Source organism: Quercus robur, chromosome 10 (assembly GCF_932294415.1).
Source record: "Quercus robur chromosome 10, dhQueRobu3.1, whole genome shotgun sequence".
Taxonomy (NCBI): domain Eukaryota; kingdom Viridiplantae; phylum Streptophyta; class Magnoliopsida; order Fagales; family Fagaceae; genus Quercus; species Quercus robur.
Window position 1 is genome coordinate 42,607,557 of NC_065543.1, and position 22,064 is coordinate 42,629,620.

Genomic DNA, 22,064 nt, shown 5'->3' on the forward strand with positions numbered 1-22,064 from the left:
GTTTAACTAAGCTTGTTTCTAACTCATCTTATTTGCTTAAAATTAATTTTTTGTCCCTCCTTTAAAATAGTTGGCCAAACAATGTGCACATAAATAGCACTTATTGGCTTATTGCTTTCTCTTGCCATCATCTCAAGAAATTATTGGCACTCAACAGGCTAACCCCCACTTCACGTGAATCACGTGAAGAGCGAGCCCAAATCATGAGTCCCATATAGAGATCCACTCTCATGTGCTAAGGGAATGGAGTCTGCCTATGTGGACTTATTATTTCATATTCATTGTCCATTAAGTTATTCTTAGTTTCACCAAAAGTATTAAGTACCAAAAGTATTGATTCTCAGAACAAGTATCAAAAGTATTATATAATAATAATAATTGTAGGGATATAGCCAATCATATGTCCAATTTTATAATTTGCTAACTTATGTGATTATGAGTGGTAGACATACATTTTTTGCCTTGTACAATCCATCACTTTACATAAATCGCTCACAATTGCACAACTCAATAAGTTGTGAAATTAAGTATAGAAATGGTTGTGTTGGTAAGTGGACTCATTAGATATAGGCAGCAGCACTACAAGGGTTTGATGTTGTAGCATTTGGTGTGCGTGAGGGACTTAATAAGCAAAGTGAAGGGTTTGATATTGTTGCATTAGGCTTATGCATTAGTGTGAGAGCATCTTTCAGTGTGCTAAGGATTTGGTTTAATTAATTTATGTTTCCAACAATTAGTGAGTATACGTGACATTTTTATTATTGATAATGGATTTTTTTGGTTAGGGTTCCATGTTGACACAAGAGACATCTCAAACTATGTAACATGGATGGAGGAGCATCCAAGTTTTATAGAGCAAGCTATTTCTCATGATGTATTGGTTTCATCTTATGAATAAAATTTTTATAATTCTCTTAAAAAAAATTAATACCAATATCCTTAATAATTGATCAGTTCCTTAAGATGCTTAAGGGGATCCCTTTGTCATCCAAAGTAGAACTAGTTATTCTTTTTTCATGACATAAATCTATATGAAAATTAAACAACCTGGGTAGCATTATACCTTACCTTGGAACTGAGTTTTCGGGTTGATCTCCGACTTGGTTGGACCTTGGTGAGACTCTTTGACAATATCCAAAATATTGTTTTAAAGACTGACAGAAGATTAAAAAGCTTAATTTCAAGAGAAGTGCTACAAAGACAATATTTTCATAACACTTTCATAACATTTTTTGAGTAAAACTAAAATTAAAATATAGTCCTTAAAAAAATAATGATATAGCATTGTACAATTGGTTATTATACTTAAATTGTGATCCAAAATCATTGTACAGTTATTTTTAATTGAATATTAAAAATTACTATAGTTCAAAAAAAATTGAGGAAAAAAAAAAGTTTAAGCACATTTTTTCTTAAAGGAGAAGTATCCTAAAAATTATACTATGAATATTAAAAGATCAATTAATTATAAAAAAGACAAAGAATGGACATGACCCTCATAACAACAATTTAATTGAAACCAAATTAAACTCACATCTTCAATTAATTTTTTTTCTGATTATTGTTCTAGTTTTTTAATATTAGTAAATCACGTACTATACTCTCAAATTAATTCTTTGGGTGATGCCTTTCTTATTATAGTGGAAGAGCCATATAGAGATTGAAATTCACACTATTTTGTAACCTAAAGAATAATAATTACGCCACATGAAACAAATGTCACTAATTTGAATCTCTTATTCCCTCTATTTTTCTTGCTTATGCAAACAAAAATGTGATCAGGGAAAAGATGTTCTCAACTATTGCATCGTTGGCTAGTTACGGGTAAAATATAAGTCAACTTAATTGACTTAGTTGTTAGAAATTTAAAGCCATATTTGTTAGTAATCTATATATATATATATATATATATATAAAACCGAAACTTTTGAAACTCCCACAATTTTCCACGCCAGCACAACATTAAAAAATAAAAATAAAACATAAAACAATAAAACCAAAACCAAAAAAAAAAAAAAACGTCATAAACCCATTCCCTACCCGACTCTGATTTTCACGCTTTCCCTTTCACGAAAACTCTGCCATTACCTTCTTCCCAGCTCCTCCTCAATCACACCCATGGCAAGCCAATCAGACCCACGGCAATTCAACACCCAACCCATCTAGCCTACGTTTCCCGATCCTCTGCCTTTCCCTTTCCACGGCAAGACCTAACAGGCACCTTCAACAAGGGTTACCAGAGATACACATATATATTTACAATTGAGAAAGGCTTAAGACAATTTGGTTTTCCTTTGAAGGAAACAAAGAAAAAAAAAGTGGGTACGATAAAGAAAGGATCTAGGAAGATTACCTTTTTGAGATTTGGCTTAGAATCCACAAAAAACAGAGATACTCAACCAACGACAAGCGGCTAATAACTGGCTGTGAGTAGGGGTGTGCAAAACTTCACCGGAACCGACCCAACCGACCGCCGCCGACGACACCGTCCCGATTGTTGCGCCGACCGAATGAGCCGAGGCCGGCATTCGGACTTCGTCCTCCATTCCGATGCCGGTGTGGTGAAATCACCGGATTGACAAATCCGAAACCGAGCTGTGGCCGAACCGAACCGATACAAGATCTGTTCTGTCGTTCTGTTTTTTTTTTTTTTTTAATGAAGCTGATAAACGACATCGTATGTATGGGTGTTATTAAAAAAAAAAAAGAAGCAAAACGGTGCGTTTTATGCTAGGTTTTCAGATTCTCAGGGGTATATAAGTTCGTATGTTTCTCTCAGTATCTTATCTCTCTCTCTCGCTCTCGCCTCTCTACTCAAGTCTCGCCTGACGCAGAACACCGGTAAGCCGTAAGCTTCTTCGTGTTTTCAGTTTTGTAGTTTGTCTTCGTGTTTTACTGTTTTTTTCATTTTCATTTGTTTGGGAAAGCTGAAAGCAAGAATGATTTTATTGCCATTGCTGTGTGACTGTGTCTCTCAAAGCAAAGCTTGTGTGAGTGTGACTGTGTCTGTATTGTGTCTTTCTATTTTGTGGGGGGTCCAAGTTGGACTAATGTGAGCTGCTTACACTTCGATATATGTAAGGTTGGATGGATGTAAGTAGCCTGAAAGTTTTATCATTCACGAAGCTGGATACACAGTGTAATCATGTCCAACTCCAAGTAATATAATATTATATTAATATTATATATATATATATATATATATATATATTATATAATACACAGTGTAAGGTTGGCTGCTACACGAAGCTGGATACACACAGGGCCGGCTCAACAGTAGATGCAAGAGATGCAACCGCCTAAGGCCCCACTTGTAAAAATTTTTTTATATATAATATTTATTTATATATTTTAGTTAAAAAAATTTTAAGTATTTTTATTAGTCAATAAAATACATTAAAAAAACCCCATTGTATCCTAAAATGTAAAATATTAAAAAGGAAAAAAAGTCAAAATTCAACTAATACAATTAAATTTTAGGAGACAAATGTATTATTCCATTCTTAAAATATGCTAAAATTAAAATTAATAGCAGACAAATTCATTAATAACATAACGTAATTGTCTTGAAATATGCTAAAATAGAGATTATAAATGTCAAAAACAAAACAAAAATCTCTCATCTCTCTATCTTTCTGCCTGTCCATCTATATTCTTACGGCCTTACCTTTCTTTTCTTCATCTTCATCTTCATTTTTGATCTTTTTCCATCAACTCAGTCAGCCCCTCTAGCTTAAAATTTTTCTTTGTTGATCCCAGCATACCAGCCTACCAGTACCAGCCGGCAGTCACAGAAGGTATTTCTCTCATTCTCTGCTTCAGTTCTTTCTTCCCCTCTTTCTCTTTGTCTTGCCGAAAATAAAGACCCAAGAGTCTTCTATTTCTTTAACTTATATTATATATATTTTTAGTTTATTTCACACTTTCACCACAACTGTCACTGAACAACTGTTTGATGTTGATGGGACGGGACACGTTTTTTGTTCTGCCCATCTGTGGACCTTTTTTTGCTTTAAAACTTAGGCATAGAAATTGAAGAAAAGGCTGGTCCGGCTGGATCACAGCATGGTTCTCACCCCTTTTTTTTATATAGTGGTACTGTAGTCAGTGGTTTGTCACATCACGTGACAGACCACTGACCACACTTTTTTTTTGTTTGTTGTTCTTTGTTAAAGACCACAGAGACCACTATTATTTACTTATTTGGTCCGACGGTTTCTAACCTTTTTTTTTTTTTTCCTATTATTATAAATAATTATGTCAATTAATAATTTGATGTATATTATATTAACTCATTTGTATTATAGTGACACTAATTTATTAAACTATATATTAAATTAATTTTTACTTGTGCAGGTTTAAATTTTCAAATGATCACGGCTTCAAAAAAATTACAATAATCAGGTTCTATTGTTCTATACTTTAAATTTTATTTTTAGTTAAATTATCATTTTAGTTTTATTAATATTTAATTATAAAAAGGTCTCATTTAAATTTTTAGCCTAAGGCCTCAAAACTTGTTGAGCCGGCCCTGGATACACAGTATATTCATGTCCAACTCCAAGTAATATAATATTATATTATATATTATATATAATACAGTAATACACAGTGTAAGGTTGGCCATTTGAGAGTTTGTAGCATTATATATCATACACGGATGCTTATATATATAATAATATAATATAAACTATTAAGGTTGGCTTGGCTGTTTGGATCATTATGTGATCATTATGAAATGAAAAAATACATTATTTGGCATAGGTTTCTTGAACAGGTTGATATATTGATATTGGGCTTGAAAGCCCAAATTTTTTAATTATTAAAAAAATTGTTTTTTTTTAATATTTCAAACCGACCAAACCGACTAAACTGTACCGCAAAAAAACGCACCGCTATAGGTCAGAAAACCAATCCTAGACGGTGTGCATCGGTTTCAATTATGAAAAAACCGATCTCTATCGGTTCGGTAATAAATTTGGAAAACAACCGCCCTTACCGAACCGCGCACACCCCTAGCTGTGAGGAATACAAAGAGATTGAGAGGAAAGGAACGATAACGGTTTCCGTTGGAAAGCCTGTTTGATTTGGACGGAGTTATTAGACAGAATGTTGAAACAAAAAATGGAGTTATTAGACAGATAACAAAAATGTGGTTATCTTAGTATTTATGTGCCATGTGGAGTTATTAAACAGATTTTTGTTTCAACATGGTGGGCCTTTTGAGCCCAATATGGTTTTAGCCTAATGGGACCCAGTTATGGGCCCAAAATAATGAATTATTGGGCCTATCCAACCAGAATACTGTTCATTCTATTAATTTTCTGCTGCTAATCTGCTTTTCAATGGCCGAATAAAATTTAGACAAAATTCTGTTTTTTTGTGTGTGGAAACTGAGCTATTGATTAATTTGAATTGTTTTTATGTGGAAACTGAGCTATGATTTATTTTTTACTCCAGCCTATTTTGTATTCTAGAGTTGATTGAATTGTAGTTTTTATGCACACACTAAGATAATCAAATTGAATATATGTTTTTGTATGGAAACTGAGCTATTGGTCAATTTGAATTGTTTTTTTGTGGAAACTGAGCTATGGGTTTGAATTTTTTTAGTGGAAATTGAGCGAGGTGAAGTTATCAGCTTGCTTCTTTTGTTTTTGTATGGAAACTGAGCTATGATTTATTTTTTACCCCAGCCTATTTTGTATTCTAGAGTTGATTGAATTGTAGTTTTTTGCAGACACTTAGATAATCAATTTGAATATATGTTTTTAAATATAATGAATGCATTGAATATTTAGTGGAAGACATGAAATAAATGAAATTGAAAAATAACAACATGCTACTAGAGAATCAATGTTGAATTCCAATAGCTAATGTCACATCATTTGGAAAAAAATTGGTAGCTTTCCCGTGCATCGCATGGGTTAGCGACTAGTACAATTAATGTCTAAACCATATGTTACTAATTGATAACAAATATAAGTCAACTTACATAGAAATACGTCCATTACTTTAACTACTAACTGTAGGGAAATATCCTCCAAACATTTGTATGACAGCAAACAAGTTCGCCTCTTAAGTAGGACAGCTAGGCTGATGAAAAGAGAAGACTGCAAACATTAATTGAAGTTAGTATTATTCAATGCTTTGGTAGAGATGTAGAAGATATTATTTGTGAAATGAAATCAATGCGTATAAGATGGTTGATCTCCATATGTATACCTCAATGTACAGTAAAATGTTGAAGTCGCTGGCTGAAGCCATGATAACAACATAAGATTCAATAGGTGGATGAATAAATACGAATTCTGTTTAGTAAAAAGGATCCATTGCTTAGTATATAGATAGGAAATGGTGTAAAAGCTAAGCCTCACATTACATATTGTTGGTTGTCAACATTCTGGTGCCAACTAGTAGGAACTACGAGATGAGTCCATGGATTCCTTCAGTATCCAATTAAGGATTGTGGACCAACCATAGAATCTTGTTCAACAAGTGCAATACATTAGCTATCCATTCTATGTTTGGGCAGTAAGCTGGAGAAAGACAGTCATCATTCTTAAGGCCAATTAATGATCATTAGAAAATTTTTAGGGATAAAAAACCAAAAAAGAAAAGAAAAGAAAGAAAACTCAGAAATTATAGAATGGCTTACCAAAACCCATATTCAAATTTCAACATTCTCCTCTTTATTGGGAACTTTATCTTCTGCCAAAAGTCTAAAAACAAAATTTTATAGTTTGTCATTGATTATATCTCAAGATTGAACATTCAAGTTGATCATTAATATGTAAGTAGACAAATCACAGATGTTGTATATAAAAGTGCTGATGTCATTTCCTATCAAATATTATTCGAAATGATTCTCTGAAAAGTCTCAGGGATAAAAGTAAATAAAAAACAAAAGACAGAAAACTCAAGAATAGTTATATGGCTTACCAAAATCCATAACTTGATCTCAGGCAAAAATGCATCAAATTCGAGTTTCAAGTTGTTCTTCCTTATTGGACTCTTCAATTTCTTGCACAAATCTAAAGACGGAATTTCATAGTCTCTGTAATTGACTATTTCAAAAGATTGAATATTCAAATAAAGATATATATGATAATAACAGTATGTAAGGTTAATCATAGATGCATACCTCAGAATCTATAAAAGTGTTGAAGTCACTACTACGGCAACTTTAAGTTAGGGAGCCATAACATAAAATTTGAAAAGGGGACAAATTGTCAGAAACTGAATATATTCAAGAAAGAAAAGAGCTATTTCTGATTATATAGATAGGAAATGGAAGCAACCATGGCATAAAGTGTAAACCAAAGGAAAGCCTAGGCCATGCTTGATGCATTGTCGCTGGTGATACTAAATATACCCAATCAACAATTGCAGATACATACACAAGTTATGGTTCCAGTTGATCTGCAACCAGAAATTTTTGAGGAAAAAATAAGAAGAAAGAAAACTCAAGACAATAAATTTAATGTAGTTTGAGAATCACTTGAAGCAATTCAATCATAAGTAATACAACTTACTGACCATTATAATTTGATCTCAAAAGAAAAAATAGGCTAACCCACTTGTTCAATTTGTTTTGAATTTCAAGTCGAACTTCCTTATATTGTACACTGCACAGTAAACCAGACTTTAAGTTCATTTACAAATCTAATTAAAATAGAATAAATACTTTTTCATTGATTATTTCTCAAGTTCAATAATAACTTCATATAAATTCAGAACATCAACAAACTTTGGTGAAGTTTGAAATTTGAATAACTAAATAGCCTTAATTAATCCAAAATTGCTAAGTCAAAACTTAACAAATGAAGACAATATAATAGAAACTAAAGAGTCCCAATCAATACAGTGCTGGTAGCCCAGAATAAACACATAACACACACACACAATCTCAAGAAGTTATGAATTGACTTTTCAAATGAAAATACTTGATTTCTGTTGTAGGGAGGAAATTTGAAGATCTAAAGTATGCTATGCAGAAAAAAATGTTGAACCATATAAACAAACAAAAATTCTAAGAAAACTATAAAAAAAATAAGTGCATTAGCCTTTCTATTTCAAAGTGAAATATTAAACAAAAGGACATTTGAGAAAAAAAAAAACTAATTTTAGATTCTTTTGAGCTTAGATTAGGAATCAAAAGTTTATCTAGATATTTACAATCTTAAATTATCTATGCTGAAGTACAAGAACTCTAATTGGGAAATGAAGTATTTCCAGCATCTGCCAGTTAGCAAGGTACCACCCCCTTCTTGCTGGTTGCATCTGTTTAAAGACAGCTCATCAAATAAATGAAAGGTTCTCCAACTATAGTGGAAAGGCATCCACTCTCTCTTGTCAACTCTTTGATTTTTAAATATGTTACTTACACTTGTTGAAAAAGATAAGGCAGCAACTTGAGCATAGGTCAACACCCACATAATGTTTGATTTGTGTGCAAAATGAAATGTCAGACAACCTTTAAACAAAAAAAAAAGAAAAAAAGAAAAAAAAAAAAGAAGCAAGTTCCTCCAACAATTCAACAAACAATTTTTCATTCTTCTATTAAAAAAAAGAAGCAAGTTCCTCCAACAATTCAACAAATAATTTTTCATTCTTCTATGGATCCAGATTATGTTACCAAAGTCAGATAACACCCCAAAACAGAGTATGTAACTAGAAAATCATAATGAGTATGCAATTTAGCGCATTTACTTCCCCATTTGACAGCATATAAGAATCTTCAGTAATAGAGAAAACTTAGATTTTGCCATGTGTAATCCAGTCTCAGAAGTGTTAAAAAGCATAGAGTCTCAACTTTAGATTTTGAAACACTACCCAATAATAGATCCATGTCGGTGATTAGAAAATGGTAAAGAAAAAAAAAGTTCCAAAATGAAAAACGTGGAAAAGAGCAAATTACATTACCTTAAAGAACTCCATATAACATGCACGCATCATCAAGCTCCTCATTGCTGTCAATTTTCCACTGAAATATAAAGCAACAATGAATTTGAAAGAGAACAACAAATTTAGTAAATAGCATACAAATTTTAGCAAAAAACAAAGAAGCAATGAAATCAATTTAAAAGTCCATCTATTGTGATTCAAAGTGAATAATCTTTTATCTTTGGTCCACTATAACTACTCTCTCCTTTTCAAAGTGAACATTAAAAATATATAGTTTCGACTATAATCTAAGGCTTCACAAGTCTATAAGTTAAAATAAAACTTCAACTACTGTGTCAAATCTTCCACTTAGATTTCCAAAGAGAGGGATTGCACTCCATCTTTACTGCCCCACCCTAACACAATCAATATTAATGACACAATCTGAGGATATAAATAGTATCAACATAATAAAGATGAAATTATATCTAAACTTAAAAAACTCACCTCAAAATTTTGCAGGTCTTGGAATTTGTAATAAGTAGGGAAAGAATTCAAATATTTTCCCATCCTTACCGCCCTGACTGAGTCATATTCTTTCTTTTCCCTGCCTTGAATTTCGTCAAGAAGAGCACATTATGGCTAGTATTGATATAAAGTGTCTATTTTTCATTTTTGAATATGACATAGGTGCTTGGTAATTAGTGATCCTCAATTTCCCTTTTCCCTTTAGCTATATATATTTTTCTGAACTTATAATGCCCTAACCATAATAAATATAATCCTAGAACTTTGAACTACAATTGAAAAGCTAGATTTCAAGAAAAGAGAGCAATTATTGGGTCAATTGTTAAAAGTACAAAAGAAAATTTGAAAATTGGCTAAATCTCAAGAACAATATAATATTGGGAAAATATCAATCATTTTGTGTGAATTAAAACTTTATCCATGACACTTATGCAAGCATTATTATAATATATTTTTTTTAAAAGAAAAAAGAATCTATTTTTCATGCATTATATTATGTTGGGGGAAGGGCAAGAAAAAAGAAATTAACAAAATTCCCAAGAGAGTCAGACACTGAAGTACACAAACCTGTTCATGCATTAGTGGACCTTGGTTGAAATTCAAGAATCAAGTCTTCCTACAGACACATTATGCCCAAATTATGAGAAAAACTTGAAGAAAGTGAATATATTAGGAAAGAAATAACAAATACTTTATGAATAAAAATTTGGTATTTTATTCTTATATGAAAAAAAAAAAAAAAAAAAAAAAAAAAAAAAAAAAAACATACTTGTACTAGAGAAGAGATAGAGCAAAAAGTCAGTTTTGGATGGACTTACCACTAGCTTTTTCTGATATCACATAAGCTTCAAGATGCTTCTAGGTGGGTGACATAACAGTTTATCTGCTTTAGATGACAATCTTGGAAAACCTGGGGCATTACCTTCGGTACATCCTTCCTTTTAATGATGAAAATCTTGGACAATCAAATGTCTAATAGCTTCCATAATGTGGTTAGGCATTGTATGGGAGCACATACATCAGCTATGAGGAATCACAATTGCTATACGCTGTTCCTAAGTAGAATCTTCCCATTTCATCTACAATGGGATACTAGGGCCATCAGTAATAGATTAAACAATTTAAATTCCACAAATGCAAAAGGATTGTTACCCAACTATATACACAAAGGATTATAATATGTAGTGATTATTCTGAATAACCATCTGATATGAAAACATAGTTGTAGCACATGAAACAAGCACAAAAGATTCCTCAATTATTGTTGTTAATGTATGTGGCCAGGGATCAATATCCAAAAACTTGAAGAATTTATTCAATTGAGCTCACACACTAGTCAAGCTTCCAGAGTTTGAAGGAGAATAGAACCTCAAGTTCTTCAAAAGTTGAACCCATCCTGAGAGGGCCCACTTGGAAAACTGAGAAAGTCTATAATCAAGAAAAGAACAATAATTCCCTCTATAATTTGAATAAATCCTTTACTTTGTTTTGCGTATATGAACTTACAATCTCTAGTGCTCAATTTAATTAGCTAGCTTTTGAAGTTTCCAAATGCAAAAGCTTAATGTATATGCCCCTTGGTTTTCAATGATTGAATGGCTAAATAAAGAACACAAGATGTTGCTAGATTCATAAGAGAGACGAAACATGTCAACAATTTAGATAGAAAAAACAAAGGAAAAAGATGAGGACAGTGATGATTTGCCAAGTTTAGTTACCTTCAAGCATAAATTGTATTGTATTATTACAATATGGTGGTCCCAATTGTTGGGATATAAGTAATATTAAATTTCTTAAGTTCTTGCTCCAGTTGTACTAATAAAATACTACCAACACTAATCATGTCAAAAGAAATTCATAGAATATTTTGGATTGACAAAATTTTCTTTTCCTTTTTCTATGCAACAGGTTTGTATATGTTGTAGGAAAAGTGATAGGGAAGAGGGGATCTTTGGCATGAATAGTATATTTGTTGGATTCATATAATACTTCATAAATGAGAAGAGAAGAAAACCTTACCAACTTTAAAAACTTCTACTAAACTCCATTGAATTAGTCAAATTGTTCTTCCAGCAAAATACAATATATATGTTGTCACTAGCACATGCACATCAAGACAATATAGTTCATTAACAAAGAAAAAGATTGGGGGAAACTAAACTGAGATAGGAAGAAAGTAGGGCAATTATGAATAGAATCGGTTGATTTATGGTAAAGCATCAGAGAAGAGATGAGGATTAAGTTTAAGAAAACATACCACACATACTGTTGCGATAATATATATGTGAACTTCAAAACAGATTCCTCTTTTTAAACCATTCCCCATCTTTGGACCAAGATGTGTCGTCGCCCTCAACACATCTATTTATTTAACTTTGAGACAGTTATGAATGGATAGGCATATAGCAATTTGGGGATCAAACGCATGAAATCCACTTCAGGGAGATAAGTAAGGTCCTTGCATCCTCTAAGAACCAAATGTTGAAGAGAGAAAAGTTAGTCCAACGACTCTAGCAAATTGTACATTCCATAATATCAACAATTTCAAAAAACAGTAGATGAAATAAAGAAATAAGAAGAATAGAAGATGAGATTTGGGGGAACTCACAAAATTTTAATGAACTCCAATCAAATAGGAATCAAATTGACACAACTACTAGACTGTGTGCAATTGTTAGCTACTTTGGCAGCAACCACAATAAAGCAATATCCAACTTTTGCTGTAAAGTGAGCATCACGTTGGCAATAACTTCTAAAAAATTCTTGACCAGTTTAAGAAACCTTCCACTTGGCTAACACCAGAGAACATCTCTTTAGTAAGGGAATTGGACCTCTTGAGGAGAGAAAATGTTAACCCATGATCCACTTAAGTACAGTATGCAGGTCTTGTATGAAACCATCCGTTTCTACTAGAGCAGAATGTTAGGGTCATTAGTAACAGAAAATAATTAGTTTTAATTCACAAATGCTAAATCCATAAAATAAGATCCACTCAAGCCATCAAAAACAAAAAACAAGAAAAACATGAGAAAATTTTATACAAAGAAAACTTCAAATGCAAGTATTGCTTTTGACTTTACAAAGTTCTACAGTTTATAAGGTCTTAAAAAAAATTATATAAATAAATTTAAGAGCTTATCTCTTAAAGAGATTAAGAGAGATAAGCTCTTAAAATTTTAAATCCACCAATAATTGAATGGTTAAATAAAATTACAAAATAGTAGTGGGAGTACGTTATAAATTTTAATAGCAAAACCAGAGGAGAAAACAAGTTTGGTTGGCAAGTTAGATACCTCCACGCCTAAATTGCAAATTGTATCCATCCCAGTGTTCAGATTTAATGAAGGTTTGTCCAATTGAGTGCTAGTCCAACAGTAATCTAGGTACCGTTTGGATCACGTCCCCGTCCACGTCCACACGTTTTGCGTTTCAGTTTTTTTTTTTTTTTTTTAAGACCAGTGCCTGGTGCACTGTTCCTGGGACATGAACAGTGCAAATAGGCAAATGAATAATATTTTTTTAGGGTGAACAGTAATCGGAAATTATTATTTTTTATTGTTTTCAATTTTCAGTTTTTAGTAAAATAAGCAGTATTCAAACGCACCTCTAATCATGCCAAAATAATTTTATAAACATACTGCCGAATATTAAATTCAATGATAGAAGAGAATAGAATATGCAATTCAGGATACTTTAACTGATCTATTCAGAAATTGCCAAAACATTTAAAAAAAAAAAACAAAAGAATTTGGCGGAAACTTAAAGAGAGAAAAGAATCAGAGGCAATTAAGAATATAATATCGATTTAAATGAGAGTATGATAAGTGGATTTGACTACACATACCGCTTGTTCAAACTGCTTCAGAAACTTATATCCAGATCATGATATTTGGAATATGGGCAATTTTGTACCGCTCTTTTCCACCAATTGCACAACTTTCCTTTAACTTGGAGCAACTGAAGATGCGCAGAGTTTGAAGAGAAGAAAGCTTGGTCAACCACTCAGGCAAAGTTTCCATGCCATCAAAGTCAGATATGTAGAGACTTTTAAGGGCAGTCAAGACTTAAATATTGTCCGGAATAGACTTAAGTTTAGGCCACCCTTTCAAGTCCAAATGTTGCAGGGATGCGTGCAAGTGTTCGATAGAAACGAGACTCGGGAAATCATCCAGCTCCTTACAAAACTCGCCAATCACCAAAGTCTTCAAGCGGGTGAGAGATTCTAACCCCTCTGGGAGACTCGTCAATTTAGGACTACCAAATTTGTAATTCGATAAGAGAATGCAATCCTCTTAAACCAGGTATTGATATCAGATTATCACAATACCTAATTTTTAATTGGGTAAGAGAATGCAACAGTCCTAGATTTGGAGTTGATTTCAATTTATCACAAAACTGAATCGTTAGTAGGGTAAGAGACGTGCATGATTGTAGCCCAGTAGGTAGAATAACACACCCAGATATCTCCAAGCGTTGAAGATGGGACGGGAGAGGTGCAGAAGGCCCATACATCCTCATGTGACATGATGGACTCCAAATCGGCCCATCCCGATATCATCAGAGACATGAATCTCGCATTTTTTTGCAATAACTTCTCTGGCAGACAAGCAAGTTCTGAAATATTACAAACCTCTAGGGACGTGAGTGTGGTAAGCTTGCTAATAATGTTTTCAAATGTCGTGCTAAGCATGTCACTAATGTCTAATTTCTTAAGACTCGAAAAATGACATGGAGCACTTGCCAGTTGGCTACAACCTTCAATGGTCAACTCCTCAAGGCAAGGAAACACCATTAGGCCTGTTGTTGTTGCTGGCTCCATCACATCCGTCCATTCCACTAGATTGGGCATTTCGCTCAAATTAAGTTTTCTCAAAGCTGGGAAAAACGTAGTGCCATCACTTCCATTCTTATTGTTACTATAAAACTCAGTTCCAATATGTCTTACACCATCCATACCTTCTATTGTAAGAACCCTAAGATGGGGTAGAAGCCCAAGAGTGGGAAGAACCTCACATTTTTTGCAATTCCTAAATTCGATCTCAATTAAATTGCCAAATTGCAAAATTCCATCCCAAGCATCAAGGCTTGTCAACATCCATGATGGGAATTTCTTTCCTTCAAAGCCATCAATTGTTAAGCTCTTCAAACATCAATGAGGCTCGAGACCTTCCAACACCTCTTCATAATTCTCGTAGTTGCCTTCTCTTTTCCATATGGCCCAGTGAAATCGCAACATGCATATTTTGGCCTTTTCTCCTAAATTTGCTCTTCGGGCTTCTTCTTTATCTCTCACATGCTCTAGATTCCAAAGGTTTAATTTTCCTCTAAGTTGATTTAAGCATCCCAATTCCTCAATCCGATGACCTGCACCTTGACCCACAATAAAACATCGCAATGTTTGTAAACACGTCAATTGCCCTATATCCTTAAGTTTTTCATTAAAGCCAGAAGGGATATAAATATGCCTTAAGTTTATCAATTGTTTTAGATCTTCAAGAGGCTCTCTGACATATGGGCAACCTTCGATTCTTAAAGTTTGCAAATTGTAGAGTTTGGTGATGGACTTTGGTAATGCTCTGAAGGATAAACTTGCGACACTGAGAAGCCTCAAATGTATTAAAAGGCCAACTGAACTTGGCAATTCTTTTATAGAGTCTCCATTTAATTTTAGAACACGTAAGCAATTAAAATTTAATAATGTGTTGCCCAGTACAACATTTTTAGAAACAAATGTGCGCAATCTCCTAACATCATGTTTTGAAGATGGAATTCTGGGTACAATTTTACCATCAGATTCGATGAATAAATATCGTATGTGACCGATGTCACCCTCCAAATCCTTATTCAAAAATAAGGTCTCAGATTTTGAAACTGAGAGTGCAAGATCATGTACCAAATCATGCATCTTACAACTGATAATATTATCAAACTCATCCTTTTTCTCATCTTGAAATAAGGAATTTGCCAACAAGATATCAAAATACATGTTACTAATATCCTCCATTACCACACAACTTCCTTGAGATGGTTGAAGGAACCCTTCAGCCATCCAAAACTGAATTAACTCCTCCTTTTTAATCTCATAATCTTTCGGAAAAATTGAACAATATGCAAAGCATTTTTTAAGAGATGGTGATTGTAGATGATCAAAGCTAAATTTTAATATTGGTAACATCTTGTTGCTAACGCCTGGAAAATTCCAAATTTCATTGCTTTGAATTGCTAACCATTCACTTTTTTCATTTTTATGAGCCATTGTCCCTCCTAGGACTTTTGCAACTAATGGGACCCCTCCACATTTTTTGGCAATATCATATCCGATTGTCTCCAAATCTAGAGTTAATGGAATTGAAGATACCATTTTCTTAATTATAGACCAACATTCATCTTCAAGTAGTTTTTCTAAGTGATATGAGGGAATTGTCTCCATGATTCTTGCAACATTGTCACTACGAGTTGTTACAACGATATTGTTTCCAATATTAGAATTAATTCCAAACAAACAACCGCTTAGTTTATCCCATATCATATGATCTTCATTCCAGACATCATCAAGAATGAGAAGGTATCTTTTTCCTTGCAACTCTTTATGAAGGTTTTGAAGTATTGCATTCTCACTTTGTAATTGACTTGACTTATTGGTAAGTGATTCTAGAATCTCTCTTAAAATCCCTTTTTCATTGAAATCGTTAGAGACACATACCCATATTGTTTTATAAAAATGTTTCTTTACTAGCTCATGATTGTACACAAGTTTTGCGAAAAGTTGTCTTTCCCAAACCCGCCATTCCAACTATAGGAAGGACTGAGAGTTGTTGATTGGTTGTACTAGTTAGCAAGTTCACTATTTCCAAAACATCATTTTGCCTTCCTATAACTTCTGAATGATTAAGAAAGGAGTTTGTCTCTCGGTTTGGGATAATTTCATTGTTAGTATCTACTGATTCCACTAACAATAATTTAGCAAAACCATACTTATTTGCCAAGTCCTCTACTCTTACCAGTGATTCCTGAATAGCCTTAATTTTGTCTGCCATTGGGAGGCAAAATAAACCGGGATTGGAGGTTGAACAGATATCACGTACCTTTCTCTTCCTTTGGTTTCCAACTTCTATCTTTTGCCGGAGACTCTCGTATGCAAACTCGTCCAGCACATCGTCAGCTTCATAAGCAACATCTTCAAGAATCTGGAGCCAAAGCTTCACAGACTCATCTCTCACTTGCCTTCTCTCGGCATCAGTCAGAACAGCTTGAATCATGGTTAATGATTGGCGAATCCCTCTTAGCTCGTCCTCGCAACCTCGAGCACTGCTGATCAGCTTAGTAGCATATGAAATCAACTTACTTACAATTTCCCCAGTCATCGAGCTCACAATTCCGTCAGTCATGGAGCTCACAATTTCCCTTGCCATCGTGCTCTGATGATAACTCAAATATAAGTCTAAAATTATTCATAAACTATTATCAATATATCAGAGTGAAACATCAGCTTGCGCAAATGAGATTTTTTTGATGAATCAAGACTTTATTAAACAAACAAATACACAATACAACAAGCTTCCTTCCTAATAACATCATCAAAACAGGAAGGACAACTACCCAACACAAAAGAACTGATGACTTTACAATTAAGAGACCATTTGGCTAAGGTGTAATAATCAAGAATTGTGTAATAATATATATGTGAATAAATATCATTTTCTAATGATACGTAATTGTAAAGTGTGTAAATATTAGGAGTATCTAATTACCAATGGACAAAGTTTGGCAAAGATTTTATTTTATTTTAATTATTTTGATGAAGGCAATGAATTTTAACGTAGCGTAAGGTTACAACTCTAATGAACATCTTTTGATTGTATATAAATTTTGACAAGTTCACCGTTAGATTACATTCTCTTCTTGTATCCTCCATGTTTGCAAAATTTTTAAAAGATAAAAAATCAATATTTATGTCATCAATCAAATATTTAAATTTCAATTTTTTATAATGTGAAATTATGCATAAAAAATAAGTTTATAGATCAAATAATAAATAAAATTTAATTGACATGAAATTTTACATGTATGTTAAGAACATAAAGAAGATGCAATCTAATCTTTAGATTTTTAAAATATATAGTCATGTACTCATGTTAATTCTTTAAATCAAAGTTGGAGGTTTAGGTTACAACTAAGTTTGGTGTCAACTTTGTCCATTATTAATTATATTAAGATGATCAAGTGAGCATTTAGATTTCATTACCACAACAATTGTAGGGGAATTAGCAAAAAATGATCTGTTGGAAAGATGATTTAGTTCTTAGATTATAGCTTTGAGAACAACAATTTTGTTCCTATACAAAGGGGAAGAAAAAAAAAAAAAAAACTTTCTTTCTATACAAGGTGGAGGTATTAGGTTTAGGTTTGAGTTATAAAGCATAAAATTGATAGTAATAGTCATAATAGTATTGATGAAAACACAAATAAAAAGAAGAATATATAATTTCCAGAACAGAGTCTTACTTGAGAATGTGAAAACTTGAATTTCGTCTTTGAGAACTAATGCACTTGATGATCTATGGTAATATGGAAAATAGTACAAGTGAAAGAGGTTGGGAATTGCCAATGGAAGGAGATCTGGGAGGCTTTGGTGTTTTGTCTGTTTCAGTTAAAAGTGGAGCTTTTCACGGGTATTTGTAGTTTCTCTTTACACAATAAGCTAATAATGTCATGTGCATGTCTTTTATTGCTTCTTTCAACCTGCTATGGATAAGTTTAAATAACTTCACATGTGAACATACTTCATAAATAGATGTCTGTATTAGTATGTGCATGTGTGCGTGCGTGATTGCATGGGTGCCAGATATGGTAGCAAACCATCTTAGAGATTACCTAGTTTATTTCTCACATCTCAAGCATGTTGTAATTTGTATTTGCTTCGACTCTAGGTTATTGATTGGAACTCAATATGACGCTACAAGGAAAATAGTGGTCATCTCATCTCATCATATGTTTGTTAAGTAAGATTTTTATCTAAATGCTACTTGATATCTCATCCCTCTTCCACTTGAGCCAAGGCCCAATGGCTACATCTTGCCTTTTTTTTTTTTTTTTAAGTGAACTGTAGTTACTTTTTTTTTTGGATAAGTTAGTAAACTATAAGTATTACACTACTATTTCTCAATATATAAGAGAATCTATTGTTGTCACCCTTGGACGCATTATTAAGACTTTACTTTAGATGTAACTTTGTGTTCCTTGATACTTAATTTTTGACAAGGTGCACAATCTATCTATCTGTGTTTGTTTGTGAGCTTTTACTGTTGTCGTATAAATTTCATGTTAAGACTGTCTTTTTGATGCTAAATTCCTGTACAAAGTTCCCATTTTTGGTGTGGATCCATATGTATGTTTCTGTTCCTATTTGGGTTTCTTGGACATGAATTATGTTTATGTATATTGCATTGCCTGCCTTATACATGGATTTGTAACATGATGTAGTTACCATGGATTCTAGACATAGTGTTTCTGGTATATTTTGTATAATCTAACCAATGGTGTGTCATTTATCGAATTCCTCCTTATTTTATGTGTGTATACATCTGATAACTGTTGTTTGTTGTATTAGATATATTGGAATTTATATTATCTATTTGGGACAATTTTTAACCTTGAAATTGTGGAATGTTTTTGGTAGATTACCTACACACAAAAAAAATGAAAAAGAAAATGGTTCATAACAGTTTTTTGTGGGATTGTAAAATGATTGGTAGAGTTCTATCACCACAGAAGACAGATTTGGTTGTTTTTGCCATATATATATATATATATGTAAACCTGAGGAGAAAAAGTAAATTTCATTTTAAAGTTCAACATATAGATTTGTTCTCATGTAACATTGAATCGTTTATATGGTGATTTGTTTCACTTTGTAAATCTGGTCATTCCCAGAGGAGATTGAGATGCTCTCACTAAGTTGAGGAGTTCATTTTTATTTTGTAGTTGCAAAATAAGTCCACCATAAGTTGTAAATTTGTTTAGGTAAATTGAAAGTGACCTCTCAGTTTTTTTTGTCATTGGACACGATATATATGTAGAGATGTAGAGTGATGCATAGTGATTAGTTCTTTTAGATGCCTCCTAACTTATTAGATATGTTTGAACAGGTCTACTTTATTTGAAACTGTAGGGCAGTGGCTAAATCGGACTCTGATTCAGCATCTCATTAGCAAAGTTCATGCCCTGTTTTTGATTAGTTTATTAACCCCCAATGTGATATTGATGAAAGGTAAATTCTATTAGACCTAAAATGAATTTTCAAAATGTATTAATTTATGTTTTCCTTTAATCTGTTATAGTTCTATATTGCGCTTTAAATCTACTGCCATATAATGATTTGCTGACTTTACCTCCTCATGAAATCCGCTTCATATCTGGAATCTCTTCCTAAACTTGCTAACGTGTTCAAATCTACACTCTCCTGGAGTGACCTTGAGTACCAGGGGAAAAAACTTCACTATATTATTGGTATTCATTCGAAAATGGAACTCAATAGACCAAATTTATTATTATGAGATCTGAAAAACTCTTGGTTTGTGTGGCCTGTAATTGTTATTTATATTTTTACAAGAAATGTTCTTTTATTTTTTAGTTTACAAACTTTGGCATTACATTTTTATTGCTAAACATGACTGTGCGAGCTTATGTAATTTTAAATCAAATGATTTTTTTTTCTTGCTTTGTGGGTGAGTAGTCTTAATAGTCAACTCGCCATATATTAACTTACATAATGTCATTAATAATTTGAAATGAAAGTTTTAGGACCATTAAGAGATCAAACAAGAGGCTGTTCCAAAGCTACTACATGAATCTTTAGAGAATGAGATTAGTAAAGTTGAGCATAGATAATTTATATAGCTTTTACACAAAAGGATAGATTATATGTTCAATTAATGACTAAATCATGATCAAATGCACACATCTAACGGTTACTGATAAAATTTTTTAAAAAAAATTGCATACATCTGAGGTGACGGTGTTATTTATTTTTCTTACCATAATCCAGATTTAAAAAATATTGACATGTATAAACACTTGTGCTGTGAATTAGTTTTCTTCCCCCCCCCCCCCCCCTAATATGGTATATTATTGATTGACTAAGATCTACAGCATATCTAAGCTTCCTTAGTTTTGTGTGTAAGGAAACATTTTTGTAATAATTAATTCCTATATTTTAGTTTGGTGATTATGTAAAAAAAAAAATTCAAAAAAAGTGAAAACTTCATTTAATTGTAAACAATGCTTTTATAAAATTCTCAATAACTCTCTAAAAATGGTAAATAATGTTAGCTTCCATATGAAATAATCTAGATCAATTGTATGTTCTAATTAAAAATTTAAAACTATATATCCTCCAGCTTAATACATCATGTTTCCTTGAAAAAAAAAATTTTAAGTTTTTTTTTTAATTTTTTTAATTAAAAACACTTTTAAATAACAAATATGGACTGCCTAACTTATAGAGAATATATTACTCTATATCAATTATACTCCATCGGATTCTCAAAAAAAAAAAAAAAAAAATTATACTCCATCAGATAATAATCATATTATTTTGAGTTGGGTTTGAAATTGATACTTATATGTCTCATCTACATATCCCCTTTACACTTAACAAAATAATAATAATAATAATAATAATAATGTCAAAATTTATGGCGCATCTCACCGGTCTGCAGCTAGTACTATTAGAAACAGATGCTTCATGCAACTATAACGGCAACCATAGTTTTTTGTTTTTGTTTTTGTTTTTTTATTATAAAGCAAACAAACTTGACTGTTGGCTGAAACACAACTCTAATATTAATCACAATCACGTAGAAGAGTATTATTATGTTTTCACCATACATAAGAAATAAGCATACATACTCTTATTAAACTGTTGAATTTAAATATTAGAAGCAAAGAATTACCCTTGGATTGTGTTATGTTGGAAAAGATAATAATGTCCTGGGCAAAAAGAGAGATTTATATACCTGAACTTGTTTGCAGCTAAATACATTTCAGCCCCCCAAGGCCCAATTGGATAACAACCATCGAATAACCTAAATTTTGTGAAGTAAACTAGGAAAGTGAGTATATGCTGGGAAAGAAAAAAGAGAAAAAGAGAAGAGGAGATAGACTTACCAAATTGTTTCTGGATTATGGAAAAATGGGCAATCTTGTCTTGGGCTATTTTTCTTTGACTAGAGAGGAGATACTAAAAAATCTGCCATTTTTCTCTAATTTGGAGAGCCTCTTGAATATTGATCATCTGCAGTTATTGAATGAGAAATAAATGAAAAAAAAAAAATTAGGCCTATAAAAAATAAAAGGATTAAAGAGATTTGATAAATAATGGAATATGGGCATTCTTGGACCAATTTAAGAGACACAGAAAGAATTTTTTTTTTTTTTTTGAGAAGAAGAGACAGAGAAAGAAATTGGCTGATCTTAAATGAGGGAATAATAGAAGAGAAAAGGATTTGCAGGTGTATGGTGTGTACAGTGTGTGCCATATGAGGAGCCTAATCCTAAACAAAGAAGTAGGGGTGTCCAAGGACCCGCATCAACCAACCCGCCCGCCCGAAACCGCCCGAACCGAAGGTCCACGGGCGGCTCCGAATCCA

At 32.6% G+C, this 22,064-nt stretch overlaps 1 long non-coding RNA gene and 1 pseudogene across 4 annotated transcripts; both read right to left on the bottom strand.

Moving 5' to 3' along the window:
• Nucleotides 1–5,859: 5,859 nt before the first annotated feature.
• Nucleotides 5,860–13,897, bottom strand: LOC126701533 (uncharacterized). 4 transcript variants are annotated; one of them, XR_007647395.1, is made up of 12 exons: nucleotides 13,259–13,897; nucleotides 12,023–12,320; nucleotides 10,233–11,879; nucleotides 9,982–10,030; nucleotides 8,926–8,986; nucleotides 7,540–7,628; nucleotides 7,145–7,422; nucleotides 6,943–7,034; nucleotides 6,659–6,722; nucleotides 6,378–6,539; nucleotides 6,226–6,257; nucleotides 5,860–6,113 (listed from the first exon to the last, which is right to left on the bottom strand). It is a non-coding gene; the product is annotated as an uncharacterized LOC126701533 (long non-coding RNA). The 4 variants fall into 4 exon arrangements; XR_007647394.1 differs by having other exon boundaries at nucleotides 5,860–6,096; nucleotides 6,226–6,539; XR_007647393.1 differs by having other exon boundaries at nucleotides 6,226–6,539.
• A 266-nt stretch (nucleotides 13,898–14,163) lies between these two features.
• LOC126701534 (putative disease resistance protein RGA3) lies at nucleotides 14,164–21,952 on the bottom strand (annotated as a pseudogene).
• Nucleotides 21,953–22,064: the final 112 nt, after the last annotated feature.